Source organism: Thalassophryne amazonica, chromosome 4, assembly GCF_902500255.1.
Source record: "Thalassophryne amazonica chromosome 4, fThaAma1.1, whole genome shotgun sequence".
Classification (NCBI taxonomy): domain Eukaryota; kingdom Metazoa; phylum Chordata; class Actinopteri; order Batrachoidiformes; family Batrachoididae; genus Thalassophryne; species Thalassophryne amazonica.
The window spans coordinates 52,052,109-52,076,255 of NC_047106.1; the positions used below are offsets into that span (position 1 = coordinate 52,052,109).

The 24,147-nt window shown below is 43.5% G+C and overlaps 1 protein-coding gene across 1 annotated transcript in view; it reads right to left on the reverse strand.

Moving 5' to 3' along the window:
* Positions 1-6,729, reverse strand: part of pcsk7 (proprotein convertase subtilisin/kexin type 7) — a 57,908-nt gene extending 51,179 nt beyond the window's left edge. Inside the window, exon 1 of the mRNA XM_034167894.1 lies at positions 6,636-6,729. The gene's annotated coding sequence lies outside the window, so the exon portion shown is untranslated. The remainder of the gene's footprint in view (positions 1-6,635) is intronic.
* Positions 6,730-24,147: the final 17,418 nt, after the last annotated feature.

Consider the following 24,147-nt stretch of genomic DNA (forward strand, 5'->3'; position numbering starts at 1 on the left):
TCCAGAACAGCTCTTTATATAATCTTTTGAATCATCTACCTGTTGCCACATATACATAAGTGCTGGATTGTCATTCCTACACTCATATTTTTATATTTAATAAATAAATAAATAAGTGCACGCAGAAGCTGCTGCTCTCTCTACCGCTGAGTTCAAGTACCGTCGGAAAATACACAACTTTTTTGTTGTTTCAAATTCAGCAGTTGATTGTGGCAAAATAATTCATTGTATCCACACAAAAGATTAATTCTGGCCTATGTAAGGTGCCTGAGCCCAGTGAACCTGACTCCCCACCCAGATAAAAAAAATCCAAATAAACAGGCTGAGTTTGCCCTGTAATTGCCCTGTAACCATCCCTTAGTTATGCTGCTATAGACGTAGACTGCTGGGGGGTTCCCATGATGCACTGTTTCTTTCTCTTTTTGCTCTGTATGCACCACTCTGCATTTAATCATTAGTGATCGATCTCTGCTCCCCTCCACAGCATGTCTTTTTCCTGGTTCTCTCCCTCAGCCCCAACCAGTCCCAGCAGAAGACTGCCCCTCCCTGAGCCTGGTTCTGCTGGAGGTTTCTTCCTGTTAAAAGGGAGTTTTTTCTTCCCACTGTAGCCAAGTGCTTGCTCACAGGGGGTCGTTTTGACCGTTGGGGTTTTACATAATTATTGTATGGCCTTGCCTTACAATATAAAGCGCCTTGGGGCAACTGTTTGTTGTGATTTGGCGCTATATAAAAAAATTGATTGATTGATTAATTTCCGACGGTACATGAACGCAGCAGCAGCCTCAGCGCTCACAAACTGGCTTCTGCACTGTGTGAAAACATTCAGCTGGTCGAACAAAGTCAAATTAAACAATAACGTTACAAAAACTAAACAAACAATTAACAAACGTCAAGAACGACAGCAAAACGAAACACGGACAAATTGAGGTTTTCATTGCCCTTTGTTCAAATTTTTCAACAGTTTAAAAATCCTGACAAAGCACCAGCTGCAGGAACAAAGCTGAGCGATAAACGATGCCAACGAAAGTCAATGAAAGTCCAGATTTCTTGTTTCGTCAGGGCTTCGTTGCCCTTCGTTAAGTGCAATGTGATTGGGCCATTAGATTAATCTCAACACCTTGATACCTAAAAAAAAAAAAAAAAGTTAATTTTAACAAATTCATTTAATTCAAAGTATTTATATAGCACAACACGTATTGCCCCAATGTGCTACATACAAACAATGTTTAGACCTTACCCATGCGCTGAGTAGGCACAGACATTTTTTTTTTTTTTAATATGAAGAAACCTTGAGCAGAACAAACTCAATGCAGTGACCATCTGCTTTGGCCATAATGACAAATACGACAAAACCACAACACAGTGAATGAATGAAAATAAACTAATACAAAAATCTATTTCAACAACACTACAATTTCATTTTCAAACAAAACTCTCAATTTTATTACAGCATTCATCAATGCCTTGCCATACCAGTGCAAAATTTGCAGATTGGCCATTCTGAGAAAGGTCAGGAAAGGTTAACACAGAAGTACATGGGAGGACTTGGTCAATGACCTGAAGAGAGCTGGGACCACAGTCACAAAGATTATCTTTAGTAACAGACTACCCCATCATGGTTTAAAATTCTGCAGGGCACGCAAGGTCCCCATGCTCACGCCAGCAAATGTACAGGCCCGTTTGAAGTTCGCCAATGACCAATGTTTAGATTTACATATTCACACCAAAAACTTACCCAGTACAACTACAGACTGACCTGTTGGCTGCCAAACAGAGATTCAAGGTCTTGCTCAAAGGCACTTCCTGTTAGGGAACTGATCCTCTGGTCACAAGTCTACTACACTTAACATTATGATCACCACTTGCACTGAACTATCGTCAGCAACAGGGATAAAGGTAACACATCCCCACAGCTACCAGTTAGACAGGTTGGTCAAATAATGTCAGTTACTATTTTACAATTCAATTACTGAAAAATTATACAGTGCCCAAACAAAGGTTTGGGCACCCCTGATAACTTTCATGATTTTCCTTGATAAATCATTGGTTGTCTGGATCATAAATTTCAGTTAAATATATCATATACCAGACGAACACACTGATATTTGAGAAGTGAAATGAAGTTTCTAGTATTTAGAGAAAGTGTGCAATAATTATTGAAACAAAATCGGGCAGGTGCATAAATTTGGGCACTCGTCATTTTATTGATTTCAATACATTTAGCACCAATTATTGGAACAGAAAATTGGTTTGGTAAGCTCACTGACCCTTGACCTCCTTACACAGATGAATCCAGTAATGAAAAAAGGTATTTAAGGCGGCCATTTGCAAATGTTTCCCCTCTTTGCATCTCTTCTAATGAGTGGCAAGATGGGACCCTCTAAACACCTCTCAAATGACCTGAAAACAAAGATTGTTCAACATCATGGTTTAGGGGAAGGATACAAAAAGCTGGAGATGTCAGCTGTCAGTTTCCACTGTGAGGAACATAATGAGGAAATGGAAGACCACAGACACAATGCTAGTTAAGGCCCGAAGTGACAGGCCAAGAAAAATCTCAGATAAGCTGAAGTGAAGGATGGTGAGAACAGTCGTAGTCAACCCACAGACCTGCTCCTAAGACCTACAACATGATCTTGCTGCAGGTAGTGTTTCTGTGCATCGTTCACGTTGCACAAAGAGATGTTGTAATGCAGAGGAAACCTTTTCTGCGTACACGCCACAAACACATTCGCTTGAGGTATGCTAAAGCACATTTAGACAAGCCAGCTTCATTTTGGAATAAGGTGCTGTGGACTGATGAAACTAAAATTGAGTTATTTGGACATAACAAGGGGCAGTATGCATGGCTGATGAAGAACACAGCATTCCAAGAAAAGCACTTGCTACCTACAGTAAAATTTGGGGGTGGTTCCATCATGCTGTGGGGCTGTGTGGCCAGTGCAGGTACTGGGAATCTTGTTAAAGTTGAGGGTCACATGGATTACAGTCAATATCAACAGGTTCTTGAGAACAATGTTCATGAATCAGGGACAAAGTTGAAGTTGCGCTAGACTGGATCTTTCAACAAGACAATAAACTGAACTGTTTTGTAAAGAAGAATGATCAAAAAAAAAAAACATTCAACCAGAATCCAGACTCTCATTGGAAGCTATAGGAAGTGTTTAGAGGCTGTTATTTCTGCAAAAGGAGGATCTACTAAATATTGATGTATTTTTTGGTGTTGGGGTGCCCAAATTTATGCACCTGCCTAATTTTGTTTAAAGAATTATTGCACACTTTCTGTAAATCCTATAAACTTCATTTCACTTCTCAAATATCACTGTGTTTGTCTGCTATATGATATATTTAACTGAAATTGCTGATCCAAACAACCAATGATTTATAAAGGAAAATCATGGAAATCATCAGGGGTACCCAAACTTTTACATACAACTGTATTTCCAAAACACAATTTCCATGATTCTAATGAAGATACCCGTCATAGGAAAACAGTCATATAAAAATTCTCCTCAAATTAACGTTTTCAACTTAAAATTTTAGAAATTACAATAACCGACATAACAGAATCAGAATCAGAATCATTGGCTGTTTAATTTCAAAAGCCTTTGGCATTTTCTGAGCTCATGGTGGGCGGGGGAGGGGGGATTTGGGACACATGAAAACCAAAATATTAATTCAACATAAAGATTGTAACAATAATAATCACACCACACACTCATCTTCAATCACTTATCTGGGATCAGGTCGCAGGGCAATAATAATCCATTTTCCCTCTTACTCCAATTAAGAGTCACGAGGGCTGGAGCCTATCCCAGCAGTCACAGGGCATGAGGAGGGGTACACCCTGGACAGGATGCCAGTCTGTCACAGGGCCACATATAGACAAAACCACATTCATACCTGCACACACACCTACAGACAATTTAAAGTTTCCAATCCACCTAACCTGTGTGTCTTTGGATGTGGGAGGAAGCCGGAGCACCCGGAGGGAACCCACTCAAACATGGGAAGAACATGCAAACTCCACATAGAAAGGCCACAGGTGGGAATCAAACCCATGACCTTCTTGCTGTGAGGCAACAGTGCTAACCACTAATCCAACCAATCACAGGATAGGAGAGAGATGCCAGTACCTGGCCCAATTCAGGGCTGGCTGTCGGGCTACCTCCCAAACACCCAAAGGCAAACTGTTCCACAGTCTTGGAGCAACAACAGAGAAAGCCCTGTCCTCTCTGCGCTTTCTCTTCGACCTAGACACTGTGCTTGCTTCCAACACAGCATTTACTCAAAAAAAAAAAAAAAAATGTCTGAAGGACCTAAATGACATGGTGATATACACACTCTCACGAGCGCCATGAGCTTAGTTTACGGCAAGCTAAAAGTGGACACTCTAAGTATGGCAGAACAACTGTCCAGTTTCTGGGTATTCTGTGTTAGTACGTGCCAGCTGCTGACGTGCTTGATGAATTCCTGCGCAAAAAGTAGTTCCCAGATAATTGTGATATACGACGTCTGTTAGAAAAGTATCAGACCTTTTTATTTTTTGCAATAACCTTATGGATTTGAATCACGTGTGATTGCATCAGCCAAGCTTGAACCTTCGTGCACATGCGTGAGTTTTTTCACGCCTGTCGGTTGCGTCATTCGCCTGTGAGCACGCTTTGAGTGAGCACTGGTCCACCCCCTCGTCGGATTTTCATTGTGAGGAAAATGTCTGATTGGCTGGAGCAGCGTTGCATTAAATTTTCCAGAAACTGTGAGAGACAGCCAGGTGGACACCATTCGGAAAATTCAGATGGCTTTCAGGGACGATTTTATGGGCATCACACAGATTAAGGAGTGGTACAGCCGGTTTAAAGACGGCGCACAATGGCGGAGGGTGCGGCGCGCTTCGAGCAGCAATCAACAGGCTGAAACGACCAGATCATTTCCAAACTGAATGCTGTGTTGATCAGGGACTTCGTCTGACTACCAGAGAAATGGCAGAAAAGGTGGACATCAGCACTTTCCCGGCACATTCCACTGTTAAAGGAGATTTTAAAGGAGCGGAGGAATTCGCCACGGAGCCACTAATGGCGCGGAACGAAAGCACCTCCACCACAACATGTCCTGTGAGACTTCCAACACGGAGGTGCTTTTTGTTCTGCGCCATCTGCGGCTCCGTCCTGATGCGCGAATTCCGCCGCACGTCTTTCATTACAAAATCTACTGTAACAGTCTAATGTGCCGAAAAAGTGCTATGTCCACCTCTCTTGCCATTTCTCTGGTAGTCAGACGACATCCCGCATCAACGCAGCCTTCACTTCGGAAATGATCTGGTCGTTTCAGCCTGTCGATGGCCGCTCGAAGCGCGGCGCGCCCTCAGCCGCTGTGGGCCATCTTTAATCCGGTTGTAATGCTCCTTAATCTGTGTGATGCCCATAAGATCTTCACCGAAAGCCATCTGAAGTTTACAAATGGTTTCCACCTGGCTGTCTCTCACAGTTTCTGAAAAAATTTTGATGCAGCAAAGCGGCAGTCGCTCGGCCATTTTCCTGACAATGAAAATCCGCTGAGGGGGCTGGACCACTCCTCCCACAAAGCACGCTCACAGGCAAATGACGCAACCGACAGGCGTGAAAAAACTCACGCATGCGCACGAAGGTTCAAGCTTGACTGATGCAATCACACGTGATTCAAATCCATAAAGTTATTGCAAAAAATATTCCTGTGAGATAATGAGTATATCTCATCTACATCAATTCTAAAATTTACCAATAATAAAAGTCTAAAGATAACTGAAGTTCTAAGAGTGGCTGTAATAAATATTTAAGAACTTTAAAGTTTATGAGCAACTTCACCTGTTATTGCTCAAGCACATTGTAAACATTGACACGATGGAGTTTGATGCGGAAGAGTTCTGAAAGATACGATTGGAATGTTTTGATTACCATTTACAGTTGGCGATGAAAGACTTGGGTGTTAACTCTGGGTTAAAGTTAGAACAAGAAGCTGCACTGAAAGAGATCTATCTGGGAAAAGACACATTCCGTACGTTGTCGCAGAAAACGAGAACGGCACGTTGAGCAGGGAGACGAAAGTAGTCCAGCGAGTTCAACCTATGGGCGAGCTGTCCCACAATGCCAAAATAGGAGAGATGTCGGTCCAATGAGAGCGGCACTCTGAGCAGGGTGGGTGAGATGCTGAAGAGCTTCGCTCGTCATGTCCGCGACATATACATAATAATAATAATAATAATTATCGAATCAGAATTCTGATGAAGACTAAATTCTGTCACTCATGTTTGACGAGTGATTTATCTGAGCTAGCCAACAGTTGGCGTTAGCTTTCAAATTTAAAGCTTGTTCAGTTTTATTTTCGTGATTTACTGAATAGCTATGTGAAAGAACAATGACAGAGTTCTCAACTGTTCCCCGACAATAAAGGTGGTCAGTAAAAGCAATAAAATCACGATCAAACAACATATCGAGGCAGTGTTGTTTCTATCGGAGCAGTTGTCATAAGTTAGCTTGCCAACTTCGTGTTCAACATTAACAACGTGAAAAGTAATGGTACAAATCGCGGCTGTCATATGAAATAAGTCTTTAAGAGTCATCAATCACCATTATTACTGCGTAAATACGACAGTTTACCTCTTAAATTGATCAAGTCTCCTCATCTGTTACGAAAATGTTGACAAGCGTTTCACGCCATTTCCGGATTATTATACCAGACGTCCTACGTCATTCTAACAGGATGCGGTCGTAATGACGTAGGAGACACGTGCCATCTGAGTTAAAAAAAAAATTGAATTTTTAACGCTGATTTTTTTTAGCACCAAAATTAGACTTTGAATTTCAAAACCATCGAATTTCTAGCACGCATATTTCTGGCACTTATTTTTTCATCAATGATAAAATAAAGTATAAAAAACTTGATGTCTCAAAATATTCCGTTTTTAATAATTAAATATAAAAAAAATCAACATCAAAAACATTAAACAAAAAATAATTAATCTTAAAAAAATTCAGTGTAAAGTGTTAAATATTCAACATAAAAAATTCAGTGTAAAAAGAGAGACAACCAGGGAGAAGGAATAGATCTCTGTCTCAATCGTCCAATGTCCACCCAATCAAGTTTCGCTCCATTAGTCATGTGATGCCAACCCTGGAAGATTGAATCTAGGCAACGTGATAAGTCTTACACTGTTTATTTTTATGATAAATGATATTTTCTCAAATATTCATTTAGGTATTGGTAAGTTATTGTTTGCAGATGATGGCAGTTTATGGAATAGAGGAAAAAATGTTACATTTATTGTGGGAAAGTTACAAGAAGCTGTAACACAAGTACATTGGAGAAGGAGGTGGGGCTTTAGGTTCTCTGTTGAGAAGACTAAGACTATATTCTTTATGATGAAGAAATTGGAGATAACATAAAACTGTACAGTAAGAGCTCTATGGTAAGAATTTCAACAGAGTGTCACGTTTTGAGTTCTTGGGAGTTTTTTTTTTTTTTTTTCAAGACTTACATGGAGGGTTCAGATCATGGAAGTAGTTGACAAATGCAAACAGGTAATAAACACAATGAGTTGTCTTGCTGGAACAGAGTTTGGAGTACATACAGTGAGACAAATAAGTATTTGATCCACTGTTGATTTTGCATTTTTTCCCACCTGTAAAGAATGGAGAGGTCTGTAATTTGTATTGTAGGTACACCTCAACTGTGCGATTTAGAATCTAAAAAAAAAAAAAAAACAGAAAATCACATTGTATGATTTTTAAATAATTTGCATTTTATTTCATGAAATAAGTATTTGATCACATACCAACCAGCAAGAATTCTGGCTCTCACAGACCTGTTAATTTTTCTTTAAGAAGCCCTCCTATTCTGCACTCTTTACCTGTATTAATTGCACCTGTTTGAACCCATTACCTGTGTAAAAAAAACACCTGTCCACACTCTAACCTATCCACCATGGCCAAAGAGCTATCTAAGGACACCAGGGACAAAATAGACCTGCACAAGGCTGGGAAGGGCTACAGGACAATAGGCAAGCAGCTTGGTAGAAGACAACAACTGTTATGAGTATTTATTAGAAAGTGGAAGAAACACAAGATGACTGTCAATCTTCCTCTGGGGCTCCATGCAAGATATCGCCTCGTGGGGTAAGGTTGATTCTGAGAAAGCCCTGAACTACACAGGAGGACCTGGTCAATGACCTGAAGAGAGCTGGGACCACAGTCACAAAAATTACATTAGTAACACACGATGCTGTCATGGTTTAAAATCCTGCAGGGCTTGCGAGGCCTCCCTGCTCAAGCCAGCACATGTCCAGGCGTTTTAAGTTCACCAATGACCATCTGGATGATCTAGAGGAGGCATGGGAGAAGGTCATGTGTCAGATGAGACCAAAATAGAGCTTTTTGGTATCAACCCCACTCGCTGTTTGGAGGATGACAACAACCCCAAGAACCCCGTCCCAACTGTAAAGCACGGGGGTGGAAACATGATTTTTGAGGGTGCTTTTCTGCAAAGGGGACAGGACGACTGCACTGTATTGAAGGGTGGATGGATGGGTTCATGTATCACAAGATTTTGGCAAACAACTTCCTCCCTTCAGTAAGAGCACTGAAGATGGGTCGTGGCTGGGTCTTCTAGCATGACAATAACCTCAAACAAACAGTAAGGGCAACTAAGGAGGGGCTCCATAAGAAGGATTTCAAGGTCCTGTGTTATATGGCTGGGGGGGCCTGGCTGCCGGTTTGTTTGTCTTTTTGTTTTCCTCCCAGGTGGCGTGCATTTGGGACTGAGTGGCTGTGTTGCTGAGGCTGTCAGGACCTCACCCTGATCACCTGCGACTCGTCAGGACTCACAGCTGAGGTGCATCTGGCTGGATTGGAGCATGTTGGCATTTAAGACTGGAGTGCACAGTGTGTATTTGCCAGAGACTCGACCTTGTGACCAGACGGGTGAGATCGTCGTCTTGGGAGCCATCTCATCAGCAGCGGATGCTGAGAAACGTCCAGGTTTGATGCACGGTCTGTGAAAGAGGAGGGGGTGAGGTCTCACGCTCGTCAGCACACTTCCTGAGGTACGTTGGATTTTGTGACTAACATTTATACAGTCAGTAAATGTGGTGTCCCTCACACCTTATTGTATTGAGCTGTTTGTTAGTCATGTATCAGCTTCCACTGCGGTGGAGTTTTGTGAACGGGATGTTCCATGCCTGCAGGTTGGAAGCTGATCAGTAATCAAGCCAGGAAGTGTTTGCTGTTTGTACACCTTTAAGTGTTCTGTGTGTAGAGTGTGGACTCACATAATGGTTCCTTCTTTCACAGACTCGGTTGTTGCGGCCACCTGGGGGGTGTTGGCGGGGTCCTTGGGTCCGAAACAGCTTCTGGCTCCGGACCGTTAGCGCTGCTGGGAGCGCACCACGCCAGGCCGCATCTTTTTGTATTATCACTGTTATGTATTAAATTCAGTTAGCCTTTGTACCGTGCTCTGCTTATTTCATACTGGGTCCTTCAAACGCTGGTCGGTTCTCCGAGCTGCGTCCGACACATAACATCCTGGAGTGACCTAGTCAGTCTCCAGACCGGAACTCAATAGAAAATCTTTGGAGCTGATCTGGAGAAGATCTGTATTAACTTTTTTTTTTTCAATTCAAGTTAATTTCATTTATATAGCACCAAATCACAACAGAGTTGCTTCAAGGCGCTTCACACAAGTAAGGTCTATCCTTACCAACCCCCAGAGTAATAGTGGTAAGGAAAAACTCCCTCTGAGGAAGAAACCTATTCGTCCATGGGCCAAGCAGGTTTTCGGTACCACTTAAGGGAAAAAAAAACGACACTTAGAATCCAGTCTCAGTGTATCATGGCCTACACAAAAATGTATGACTGCCATCCCAAATTGGTAGCTGTAACCAGGTAGGGATCAATGAAGAATCACACAGAGGCCAAACTTTAAAAATGCTCCAGTCATGATGAAAACTATATCACATTACTTGTTTGATCATAACGAACAAAAATATATAGTTTGGACTATCTATGATGGAATGTTCAGGAGTTATGGGGTCAAAACAGCAAAAATGGTGACAAAGGTCAATTTCAGTTTGTACAGGGGTCAAATATTAAAGTTGCTCCAATTTCAGTAAAAAATTATGCAAATTATTGTTTGGGTTAATAGGGATCTAAAAAGGAATAGTTTGCACCATCTGTCATGCTTAATTATCATGTTACAGGGTAACATGTCACGTGTCATATAATTCAATGTTGACCTTGTTTGGCCTTTACTTTGGAGACAAAGCATTCAACAGTCAAAACTATTCCATTTATTGATCCTTTTATTTCAACCAATAATTTGCATCATTTTTTCGCTGAAATTGGAACAACTTTAACTTTTGACCCCTGTTCAAACTGAAATTGACCTTTGTCACCATTTTTGCTGTTTTTGCCCCATAACTCCAGAACATTCCATCATAGATAGTCCACACTATACCTTTTTGGAATCGTTATGATCAGACAAATAATATGATATAGTTTTCAACATGATTGGAGCATTTTTAAAGTTTGACCTCTGTGTGATTCTTCATTAACCCCTACCTGGCTACAGCTACCACCCTGGGTTGGCTATCATACTTTTTTGTGTAGGTCATGATACACTCAGGCTGGATTCTGTGTCATTTTTTTCCCCCTTAAGTGGTACCAATTAGGTCAAAATTCATGACTGGCTCATGGACTGCATAGAGGAGTCAACCAAAATCCCTGCTGCGGTGTGCAAACTTGGTCAAGAACTACAGGAAAGTCTGACCTCTGTAATTGTAAACAAAGGTTTCTGTACCAAATATTAAGGTCTGTTTTTCTACTGTATCAAATATTTAGTTCATGTGATAAAATGCAAATTAATTATTTAAAAATCATACATTGTGATTTTCTGATTTACAACCCTGATTCCAATGAAGTTGGGATGTTGTGTAAAATGTAAATAAAAACAGAATACAATGATTTGCAAATCCTCTTCAAGCTATATTCAATTGAATACACCACAAAGACAAGATATTGTCAAGATATTTAATCGTTCAAACAGAAAAACTTTATTGTTTATGTGCAAATATTTGCTCATTTTGAAATGGATGCCTGCAACACATTTCAAAAAAGCTGGGACACTGGTATGTTTACCACTGTGTTACATCACCTTTCCTTCTAACAACACTCAAATAAGCGTTTGAGGACACTAACTGTTGAAGCTTTGTAGGTGGAATTCTTTCCCATTCTTGCTTGATGTAGGACTTCAGTTGTTCAACAGTCCGGGGTCTCCATTGTCATATTTTGTGCTTCATAATGCGCCACACATTTTCAATGGGTGACAGGTCTGGACTGCAGGCAGGCCAGTCTAGTACCTGCTCTCTTTTACTACGAAGCCACGCTGTTGTAACACGTGCAGAATGTGGCTTGACATTGTCTTGCTGAAATAAGCAGGGACGTCCCTGAAAAGACGTTGCTTGAATGGCAGCATGTGTTGCTCCAAAACCTGGATGTACCTTTCAGCATTGATGGTAACATCACAGATGTGTAAGCTGCCTATGTCATGGGCACTAACACACCCCCATACCATCACAGATGCTGTCTTTTGAACTTTGCACTGGTAACAATCTGGATGGTCCATGATTTTCAAAAACAATTTGAAATTTTGAACACACTTTTCTACTTTGCATCTGTCCATTTCAAATGAGCTCGGGCCCACAGAAGGCGGCGGCATTTCTGGATGTTGTTGATGTATGACTTTCGCTTTGCATAGTAGAGTTTTAACTTGCACTTGTAGATGTAGCGACAAACTGTGTTAACTGACAATGGTTTTCTGAAGTGTTCCTGAGCCCACGCGATAAGATCCTTTACACAATAATGTCGGTTTTTAATGCAGTGCTGCCTGAGGGATCGACGGTCACGGGCATTCAGTGTTGGTTTTTGGCCTTGTCGCTTATGTGTAAAAAATTCTCCAGATTCTTTGAATCTTCTGATTATATTATGGACTGTAGATGATGGAATCCCTACATTCCTTGCAATTGAATGCTGAGAAACATTGTTCTTACACTGTTGGACTATTTTTTCATGCAGTTGTTCACAAAGTGGTGATCCTCGCCCTGTCTTTGCTGACATTTCTGTCATTTCTCAAGAAAACTGGCTGTAAAAATTAATTAATTAATTCTTAAATTTATAATAAACTCAAATCAAATGAAAATCAAATCAATTGTTTGTTTTTTTTATTTGATTTAGAATAAACTGCCCTGTCCCAACCTTTTTGTTTCTTGGAAAATGCTGCAGGCCTTAAATGTAGGAATGGATATATATTAACAAAAAATAAATAAAAATAAAGCTGACCACACAAAACATGAAATATGTTGGTTTCATACAATCTGCAGTTACAGAAATAGAAGTCAAAGTAAATGTCAGGATCGTTACGTGTCCACCACCACCACATTTTGAAAAACTATAAGACCACAGGCCATGCATTATTTATGTTTTGTGTCTTTTACTGAAGTTTTTTTTTTTAATTAGATTTAGGCAGTAAGTGCCTCCCTATATTACCACAAATGAACTGTTCCTGTTGCCATATCTTCTGAAATAAAACTGCAGAACATAAAGTAATTAAAAAATAACGGGGAAAAGATCAATTCAAATTCAGTGTTTCTGTGAAGGCTCTCAGTTGTCCAGGTGGTTTCCATAGTAGAGAAGCTTGAATCTTCGACTGGACTGGGTTCCTTGATGCGAGGACGTTTCGCTTCAAATCACAGAAGCTTCCTCAGCTAAAATTCTTGCTCTGGTAGTCTGACCTCTGTCTTGATCCTTACAGAGAAGATCAAACAGAAGTCACAAAAGCTGGAGTTTTAAACCTAACCAGACCCCTCCTACAGAGAGGCAGACTGCTATTGGCTAGTGACTAAACAATTGCTTTAATTAGCACCTATTGTGCTCTATTTAGCACCCTCCTAATGACAGGGTAGCTGTCCCTCCTAACAATGGGACTGATGCCTCTCCTGACGGCTCTCCTGACGCGTCTCCTGATGATGTGAATGACTCATTACCATGAACAAAAGACTGAAACTGCTTTGACCTGAGTACCCCATTGTAAACCCCTCCCCGGTTAAGGCTGGGTTTCATCTGTTTCACATACAATGCCTCCTTCACCCCTCTGTCAAACCATTTCTTCTCTCTGGCTAAGATTTTAACTTCCTTGTCCTCAAACGTGTGGTTAGTCTCTTTAAGGTGGAGATGAACTGCAGACTGAGGTCCACTGGTGCCCTCTCTGTGGTGCCGGACTACATTACTACTTATGTATCCTCCAGCAGTCTCTGCCTCACAGCTGAGACAGCCTCAGCGGTGGGGATGCAGGTGAAAGATATCACATCAAATGACACCATAGTTTCATCTGCCTGCAGCTGCAGGTCCTTGATCTTGTTCACAAAATCTTGTGTGTTCTCCATATGGTGGTCTGAATTACCCACTAGAGGAGCCAAAATCCACTTGAGGTGCTTGGCCAAATTGTACGTGATGGAATCTGTGCTACATACAATAGGCCTGAGTGGCACGTCCTGTTTGTGGATTTTGGGCAGTCCATAGATGCATGGAGTGGCGTCCCCAGGGTAAAGTCTGTAGTATGCCTGCCTGTTGATGAGTCCCTCCAGGTTTTGGAGGTAGTTAATGATTTTCTTCTTATAGCCGCTCGTGGGGTCTCTCTTCAGACGTTCGTATGTATTGGAGTCACTGAGCAAGTTGTTGATCTTGGCCTCGTAGTCCGATGTGTTCAGGACCACCGTGCATCTGCCTTTATCTGCTGGCAGGATAAGGATGCTTTGGTCCTTCTGCAGTGCTGACAAAGCTTTCCGTTCTTCTCCTGTGATGTTGGACGGAGGAGGCTTAGCACTGTTCAGCACTGCTGTGACTCTTAGTTGGAGGTCCCCAGCTTCTGACTCTGACAGACTATTATGTTTAATGGCTGACTCTACTGCAGTGATGTAATCTACTGTCGGTATATGTTTAGGGGTCACTGAGAAATTTAGTCCTTTAGCGAGCACATCCTTTTCTGTCTGTGTAAGAACCCTGTCCGAGAGATTTTTTACCCAATTTTCCCTGTTGTCACTAATTTGTCTGGGTGTATCTTTATAACTACCCCCACTGAAAGTATGCCTTTTTTGCACTAAAAGGTTGTGAAACTTCCTGATTTGCCGCTCCTTACTTTTAAATGCTCAGCCATTTGAATTTTAACTATGAACTTTGTGATCTTATTATGGGCCTCTTCCCACACTAAAGTTTCTAACCTTTTGTGAAGACTATCAAGATCATTTTGGTCTAATATTTTAAAATGAAGCCTTCTAATTCTAAGACCCAAAATCCTCCTAAGATAACTGTGCTGGATCTTTTCTGCTGTGTGACCTGCTAGTGCCTTTTGCTTCATGCATTTGGGAATAATGTTTTGTTTGCATCTCAGGTTAAATCTTAAGTGGTTTCTAAAGTTAGCTACAACTTACATACCAGTGCCAGGCAGAGGCGATTTTAGACTTCCAGTTTTAGGGGTGCTTAGCACATTTTTAAAATTTTTAAAATCTAGATGTCCAGAAATACAATTTCCCATGATTTCAGAGTGAAAACATTGCTTGTAAAAGCTGCATTCATTGTCAGAATGATAAAAAAAAAAAAAAAAAAAAAAAAAAACACATATTAGCAATGGTGTTGTGTGGGCCGCTGAAGAGGAGGTACTGCTGGCCCACCACCACAAGATGGCGCCCTGCTTGAAGTGCGGGCTTCAAGCACGAGAGGGCGTCGGAGCGACCGGGAGTGACAGCTGTCACTCATCATCCGTACCAGCTGTCACTCATCCACTACTCACCATCACCATAAAGGCCGGACTGCAACTCCACCTCCCCACCGAGAAATCAGCTACCAAGCAAGGTAATTTTCTCTGCTGTGATATCGTTGTCTAAATATATTGGTCTGTGTGCAGCCGTGTTCCTGCAGGCTCTATCGGAGGCTGGATTGGCAGACAGTGAGAAGACGACGTTCTTCGCCTCTCACTCCATCCAGGAAAGAGACCAACAGGAGCTGCACGGGTGACGTTGTTTCTGGAGGTGGAGGTTCTCCCTCCCGGAGGAACTACTCAGGGGATGATTACTGGGTGTGTCTTCACACACCCACCACTAACTGTTTCTGTTTCTGCCAGCAGTACCTGGTCTGACAGCTGGAGACGGTGGCCACCTGGGGCTCGGGACTTGGCGGCTCCGGTGTTCTTCAGATCCGCTGGCGGTGGAAGCCGTGTGGGATCCGGCTCTTCTTTGGACAGACGTCTTCTATCCTCGAGCCTGCCCACACGTCACCTTGTATACAATTGACTGTACTCCTGTACTCCTTGTTTTTTTTTCCTGTATTCCATTGTGCAATTCACAACATTAAATTGTTACTTTTTGGCTTATCCATTGTCCGTTCATTAACGCCCCCTGTTGTGGGTCCGTGTCACTACACCTTCCCAACAGGATTTCTCGGCCAGCGTCATGAATCCCGAGGGGCGTCAACCATAGCTTGAACAGCCAATGGAAGAGCGAGGTGAACAGGCGTCAGCAGGAGGCGTGTTAGGTGAGCTGCAGCAAATCTTAACCGCTTTCACTGCTCGGTTGGACTTAGTCACTGAGCAGAATGTTATTCTCAATCGGAGGATGGAGGCTCTCACCTTTGAAGGTACGGGCACTAGATGGCACCCTTCTTCCACTAATCACACATCAGACACAGCCAGTGACAATGGTTGTGTCTGGAAATCACAGGGAGGAGATTGTGTTTTATGTAACACCTTCTACCGCCCGAGTGATTTTGGGTTTTCCATGGGTGTTAAAACACAATCCCCGGATTGATTGGCCATCTGGGGTTGTGACGCAGTGGAGCAAAACCTGCCACCGGGAGTGTTTAGGATCCTCGGTTCCACCCGGTGTGACAGCTAAGGAGGAGGTTAAAGTCCCCCCAATCTGACGGCGGTGCCTAAGGAGTACCACGATCTTGCTTACGTCTTCAGCAAAGATCTGGCACTCACGCTGCCCCCGCACCGTCCATACGATTGTGCCATTGATTTGATAGTGGGCGCTGAGTACCCGTCCAGCAGGCTGTACAACCTCTCACGTCCGGAACGCGAATCAATGGAGACCTACATCCGGGACTCATTAGCTGCCGGGCTGATCCGGAACTCCACCTCCCGATGGGTGCAGGTTTCTTTTTTGTTGGCAAGAAAGACAGCGGAATCCGTCCATGCATTGATTACAGAGGGCTGAACGAGATCACTGTTCGCAATCGATACCCTTTGCCTCTGTTGGATTCAGTGTTCACGCCCCTGCATGGAGCCCAAATTTTCACGAAATTGGATCTTAGGAATGCGTACCACCTGGATCGGATCCGGAAGGGAGACGAGTGGAAGACGGCATTTAACACCCCATTAGGTCACTTTGAGTACCTGGTCATGCCGTTCGGCCTCACCAATGCGCCCGCGACGTTCCAAGCTTTGGTAAATGACGTCTTGGGACTTCCTGCATCGGTTTGTCTTCGTATATCTAGCTGATATACTCATCTTTTCCCCGGATCCTGAGACCTATGTCCAGCATGTACGTCAGGTCCTGCAGCGGTTATTGGAGAACCGGCTGTTTGTGAAGGGCGAGAAGTGCGAGTTCCACCGTACTTCTTTGTCCTTCCTGGGGTTTATTATCTCCTCCAACTCCATCGCCCCTGATCCGGCCAAGGTCGCGGCGGTGAGAGATTGGCCCCAACCAACAAACCGTAGGAAATTACAGCAGTTCCTCGGTTTTGCTAATTTTTACCGGAGGTTCATCAAAGGCTACAGTCAGGTAGTTAGCTCCCTGACAGCCCTGACCTCCACAAAAGTCCCCTTCACCTGGTCGGATCAGTGCGAAGCCGCGTTTAGGGAGTTGAAACGTCGGTTTTCGACTGCGCCAGTTCTGGTGCAGCCCGATCCAAAACGCCAGTTTATAGTCGAAGTGGATGCCTCTGACTCAGGGATAGGAGCCATGCTATCCCAGAGCGGGGAGTCCGACAAGGTTCTCCACCCATGTGCCTACTTTTCCCGCAGGTTGACCCCGGCTGAAAGGAACTATGACATCGGCAATCGGGAACTTCTTGCGGTGAAGGAGGCTCTGGAGGAGTGGAGACACCTGTTGGAGGGAGCTTCGGTACCATTCGTGGTTTTCACCGAACATCAGAACCTGGAGTACATCCGGCCCGCCAAGCGTCTGAATCCCAGGCAAGCCTGCTGGTCACTGTTCTTCGGGCGTTTTGACTTTCAGATCACATACCGTCCTGGGACGAAGAACCAACGGTCTGACGCCCTGTCCCGGGTGCACGAGGAGGAAGTCAGGACCGAGCTGTCAGACCCAATGGAAACCATCATCCCCAAGTCCACTGTCGTGGCCACCCTTACCTGGGACGTGGAGAAGACCGTCCGGGAGGCCCTGACATGGAAGCCGGACCCAGGGACTGGACCCAAGAACAAGACGTACGTCCCACCAGAGGCCAGGGCTGCAGTCCTTGACTTCTGTCACGGTTCCAAACTCTCCTGCCACCCAGGGGTGTGAAGAACCGTGGCAGTGGTCCGGCAGCGCTTCTGGTGGGCGTCTCTGGAAGCCGACGTCCGGGAGTACGTCCAGGCCTGCACCACCTGCGCCAGGGGCAAGGCCGACCATCACAGGACCCAAGGCCTACTCCAGCCTCTGCCCGTGCCTCATCACCCCTGGTCTCACATCGGCCTGGACTTTGTCACGGGCCTCCCGCCGTCCCAGGGCATGACCGCCATCCTCACGATAGTGGACCGGTTCTCCAAGGCGGCCCACTTCGTGGCCCTCCCGAAGCTCCCGACGGCCCAGGAGACTGCAGACCTCCTGGTCCACCACGCCGTGCGTCTGCATGGGATTCCATCGGACATTGTCTCTGATCGTGGTCCTCAGTTCTCCTCCCAGGTCTGGAGGAGTTTCTGCAGGGAACTGGGGGCCACCGTAAGTCTCTCGTCTGGGTACCACCCCCAGACGAACGGGCAGGCAGAGCGGACGAACCAGGAACTGGAGCAGGCCCTCCGCTGCGTGACCTCCGCGCACCCGACAGCCTGGAGTGACCATCTGGCCTGGATCGAGTACGCTCATAATAGCCAAGCTTCATCTGCCACCGGCCTCTCCCCGTTTGAGGTGTGTTTGGGGTACCAGCCCCCATTGTTTCCGCTAGTGGAGGTAGAGGTCGGGGTGCCCTCAGTCCAGGCCCATCTGAGGAAGTGCCGTCGGGTGTGGCGTACCGCCCGCTCTGCCCTGCTCAGAGCCCGGACGAGGGCTAAGGCCCATGCAGACCGCAGAGAGGGCATCGGAGCGACCGGGAGTGACAGCTGTCACTCATCATCCGTACCAGCTGTCACTCATCCACTACTCACCATCACCATAAAGGCCGGACTGCAACTCCACCTCCCCGCCGAGAAATCAGCTACTAAGCAAGGTAATTCACCTGGTCTGACAGCTGGAGACGGTGGCCACCTGGGGCTTGGGACTTGGCGGCTCCGGTGTTCTTCAGATCCGCTGGCGGTGGAAGCCGTGTGGGATCCGGCTCTTCTTTGGACAGACGTCTTCTATCCTCGAGCCTGCCCACACGTCACCTTGTATACAATTGACTGTTCTCCTCTAGTTGTTTTTTTCTGTATTCCGTTGTGCAATTCACAACATTAAATTGTTACTTTTTGGCTTATCCATTGTCCGTTCATTAACGCCCCCTTGTTGTGGGTCCGTGTCACTACACCTTCCCAACAAATGGATAATGGCTCATACATAAAATTCCTGCATTCTGGTGCAGTTTATATAACAAATAATTTAATCTCCTAATGTGGTGAGGGCAAATAGTAATTGCAACTTAGGAGCAGGTCTGAAATATTCAGAGGCTGAGTAAAGTATATTAACCTTGTTTTTATATTAGTCTTATGAGCCTATAGTTACTGAAGATTTTTTTTTATTTCATCTTAACAGATTATTATGTCATAGTACTTAGTACAGAACACTCACCCTGGTATCACTTTTCAATTACATTTAGACAGTTTTAGGCATTACTTAAATTGTGTTTTAGTTTTGGCTATTCATTTATTTATTCTACAAACTGACTGATGTCCCGGCTTTTCTGGCAGCACGCACATCCACGTTGTAGTCATAAAAATACAGTAGTTGCAGTTGTTATGATCAGTGAGGTTTAGTGCCATGTGCAGGAGGACCTGGTTTAGTACAGCTACAGCAGCACTCCACTATAAGGCTGGATGGAGAACACAGATGGTATACTGCACATAAATGGGTTCAGGATAAAAAATATATGAATATGAATTATTTATTGAATTAACAGCAAAGCATAGAAAGGACAGACAAGATCTAATGAAGTCCTTAAAAGTAAGAAAAAAATGTGTGACTTAAAAGTCAGAATTCATACCAAAACACCAGTAACACAAGTAAAGCCGTGGTCACAACCCGCCGTACTTGCACATGCGTGCAGTCTACTTGCAAAAACGTGGGCTAAATTTGGAGATCTGTATGTCGTAAGTACTGCCTCAGTACGAATTTAGGAGCACGCAGACACGCCGTAGAGGTTTTAGTGCATGCAGAACTTTCGCTGCCGTCAGGCTGTGGATTCACCAGCAGTACAGATGACGCACGTTGTGAGTACTGCCTCAGTACAGATTCAAAGCAGCATGTTTTCATTCAATTACTATTGAACCACATACTATGGAGGCCGACAGACATGCATGCACAACGCAGCTTCTCACTTGAACTTGGACTTTATTTCCAAACATCAGCAACACACACTCCACAGCTTCAGTCTGTTAACTAGCTGTAACTTTTCGAGGCAAGTAAACACTCGTACAACTGACCGCTGCAGGCTGGACATGCTCATGCATTGCAGACGCCGAAAAACACCTGCCGCTCCGGTCCCGCTCATAAAAAAGAAAAGCGACCCCACACAAACATACTGCTTTATTGTCAACTCTCTTCATCGTTACACTCCTAGAGATGTGCGTTGAACGTACTCCCTCCCTCCTCTTGCTACCGCCTCCGTACGTTTTTACAAAAACGTAGTGGCCGTGGCATCCACAGAAAACGTATGGTGAAAAAAAAAAACGCACAGTGGGTTGTGACCTCCACAGTCTGATACACATATTCAATTTACCCCAAGCTTCACTTTCCATCCTTTGCTATTCTCAATGCCCATATCTACTATCACATAAGTTCTATAGCGTGCACAAACCTCACCTGAAGCTTTTTTTGCTTTTGAAAAAAATGCTCTGATATCCATCACTGCACTGCAGGCTTGGTTTGCCACTTACTGCCAACAAATAAAAATACAAAATGAGTTTTATGATTTATGCCTTTTTAGCAGGAATTTAAACTATTCACTTATCATGTTGTGCATTAAACTTTGTGGTAAAGTTTACTGTCTTAATTCTGAAATGCTTAGTTAAGGACCTTAACTAAGCATTTAAGGTCAGATCTGTGTACATGGTATTTGATGTAGGAGAGGGATTTGTTAATGGGAGCTACACAGATTGAAGGGCGAGCACCATTTAGTAGCTGACAAGAGGATTTAGTTGAAAAAAAAAAAAGACAACACTGAATCAATCTTACATTTGAGCACGCACAGCGCGCACTAATTTGTAGAGCAATATACTGTGTTTTGCGATAGGCAGCCAGGTGAGTAAAATAAGCACTTTTCAGAAAGTTGCACTTGCTCTTCACATTCAGAGACATAAACTGTGAATACCTCGCAAATGTGACAGTTGCCTGGCAATCACTTGACAGCACGGCTGGGTGAGGTTACCACCAGCGCTCACAGGACAGCGCCTCTGCTAAATCAGCGCCACCCGCAGCAGCACCACGCGACACAAACATATGTCAGAGCAGACGCAGTTGCAGACGGAGAGAGAGAGAGAGAGAGAGATGAATGTAGGTGCGCTTCGTGGATTGAACCATTTGCCCAAGAAGGGGAGATGATCAAATTACTGTGTTCTTGTAATACATATTTTGGCATAATGCTTGAAATAGGTTGTTTAAAAAATAGTAGTATAAAAGCATATATATATATATATATATATATATATATATATAGGGGTGCTTGAGCACCCCTAAAAATAGGCTAACTCCGCCCCCGGTGCCAGGGCCTCATGTCCACAGTTGGTCGCAATATTTCTGTGAAGGCTCTCAGTTGTCCAGGTGGTTTCCACAGTAGAGAAACTTGAATCTTCACTTGGACTGTGTTGCTTGACACGAGGACGTTTCTTCCTCAGCTAAAATTCTTACCAGAGCAAGAATTTTAGCTGAGGAAGCTTCTGAGATTTGAAGCGAAACATCCTCGTGTCAAGCAACACAGTCCAGTCTAAGATTCAAGCTTCTCTACTATCAAATTCAGTGTATTGCCTAAAATATAAAAGAAGGGGAAAAAAATGGGAGCAGTACAGGAGCAGGAGTCATTCTGAATGAGAGCGGGATGGGAGTGGGAGTCATTTTACCAGGAGTGGGAAGGGACGGGTCTTTTTTTTTTTAAACTCTGGCCCGGGATTGGGATGGGACAGGAGTGAAAATCTATTCCTGTTTCACCCTCTAATCTGGAGCAAGTTTTACACCGGATGCCCTACTTGATACAACTCCAAATGTACAGCCCCCTGGTGTTCCCAAGCCGGTCCAATATTAAACAGGTTCTACTCTGCTTCACTGCCCAGACCTGATGGGATCAGGGCCACACAAAGCAGATTGATTGCCAAGACTGTCTCCAGTAATGACCAGTTAATATTGAATGCACGTCATTCATTATTGCTTAAGATACAAATCTCTGGTTAACCTTTAGTCCCACATTGACGTTTGATCTAACACACATAATCAAAGGTCCCACAATGACCTCTGAATAAACCCCAAATCCACCCTCCAGCTACACTTTCAGTTATATAGTATATTAACATGGTTCCATGATTCAAACAAATATACTCAACAAAAATATAAACGCAACACTTTTGGTTTTGCTCCCATTTTGTATGAGATGAACTCAAAGATCTAAAACTTTTTCCACATACACAATATCACCATTTCCCTCAAATATTGTTCACAAATCAGTCTAAATCTGTGATAGTGAGCACTTCTCCTTTGCTGAGATAATCCATCTCACCTCACAGGTGTGCCATATCAAGATGCTGATTAGACACCATGATTAGTGCACAGGTGTGCCTTAGACTGCCCACAATAAAAGGCCACTCTGAAAGGTGCAGTTTTATCACACAGCACAATGTCACAGATGTTGCAAGATTTGAGGGAGCATGCAATTGGCATGCTGACAGCAGGAATGTCAACCAGAGCTGTTGCTCGTGTATCGAATGTTCATTTCTCTACCATAAGCCGTCTCCAAAGGCGTTTCAGAGAATTTGGCAGTACATCCAACCAGCCTCACAACCGCAGACCACGTGTAACCACACCAGCCCAGGACCTCCACATCCAGTATGTTCACCTCCAAGATCGTCTGAGACCAGCCACTCGGACAGCTGCTGAAACAATCGGTTTGCATAACCAAAGAATTTCTGCACAAACTGTCAGAAACCGTCTCAGGGAAGCTCATCTGCATGCTCGTCGTCCTCATCGGGGTCTCGACCTGACTCCAGTTCGTCGTCGTAACCGACTTGAGTGGGCAAATGCTCACATTCGCTGGTGTTTGGCATGTTGGAGAGGTGTTCTCTTCAACTCTATGCGAAGGAGATGTGTCGCAGTGCATGAGGCAGATGGTGGTCACACCAGATACTGACTGGTATCCCCCCCCCCAATAAAACAAAACTGCACCTTTCAGAGTGGCCTTTTATTGTGGGCAGTCTAAGGCACACCTGTGCACTAATCATGGTGTCTAATCAGCATCTTGATATGGCACACCTGTGAGGTGGGATGGATTATCTCAGCAAAGGAGAAGTGCTCACTATCACAGATTTAGACTGGTTTGTGAACAATATTTGAGGGAAATGGTGATATTGTGTATGTGGAAAAAGTTTTAGATCTTTGAGTTCATCTCATACAAAATGGGAGCAAAACCAAAAGTGTTGCGTTTATATTTTTGTTGAGTATATATAGTGGCGATGAGTCATCATTGTTTTTGATACTTTCCGTCACTAAAACGTCTGTGTGAAATGATCAAAGTTACATCAAATGTTACAGTTACAAGTTTTTATTGGTCCAACAGTGGTGGCAGCAGCCAGCACATGAAAGATAAATACACATTTCTGAGTTCATTACAGCTTTCTGAGACAGTACATTCTGTCCATTGTGGATAGTGCTCTTTAGTGTATACATATCTTGGGCTAGTTCCCTTCTCAAAGTATAGATGAAGAGTTCAAATGTAAAACCCATCAAGTCCATTTTTTTATTTGCAAAAAATGCAATTAAAAATTGAAATTTACAGGAACACACAAGAAAATGTACAGATTTCCAACAAATAAATAAAAATGTATGTTTAAATTCTTTAATATTTTACATATTGCTAGCTACTAAAGCAACCAAATGCATGTTGGTCTCAACTAAAAACGTGTTGTTTTGGACTTGGTGGGTTTTGCTTCTGAACTCCTATGTGGTCCTTTCTGAAAGTTATAGAGAATTAGTCTGTTATTACATGTGCAAATCATGAGATGGTGCAGCAGCAGTTGGTATGGGTAAGCAAAATTTGTCGTGTGTGTGTGCAGTTTATGTACAACAGATATATTTGCGATACCAATATAAGAAGAAATAGTGACATCTGATACTGACCATACTGGGCCCCAGTCTCACATGAAGCAAAACTGAATAAATATTGTTAACACTCTGATATTTCACCAAATTAGCCTCTACATAATTTGCAAAAGTCTGCTGGCATAATGTAAAATTTCACACTCAGTAGTTAACTTCCTTTTCATTCTGTGTTTCTGCATATTCTCCACTTACAGTACAGCTGTGGACACATACAGGCATGCTTGCACACATCCAACTTGTTCCAGTCATTGATAAATCACATATAACAGATTCATAAACACACATGTCCATGTCCTTGTATCACACATAAAATTATGGTGTAATCATACAAAATATCAGCCTTAAATAATGGGTTA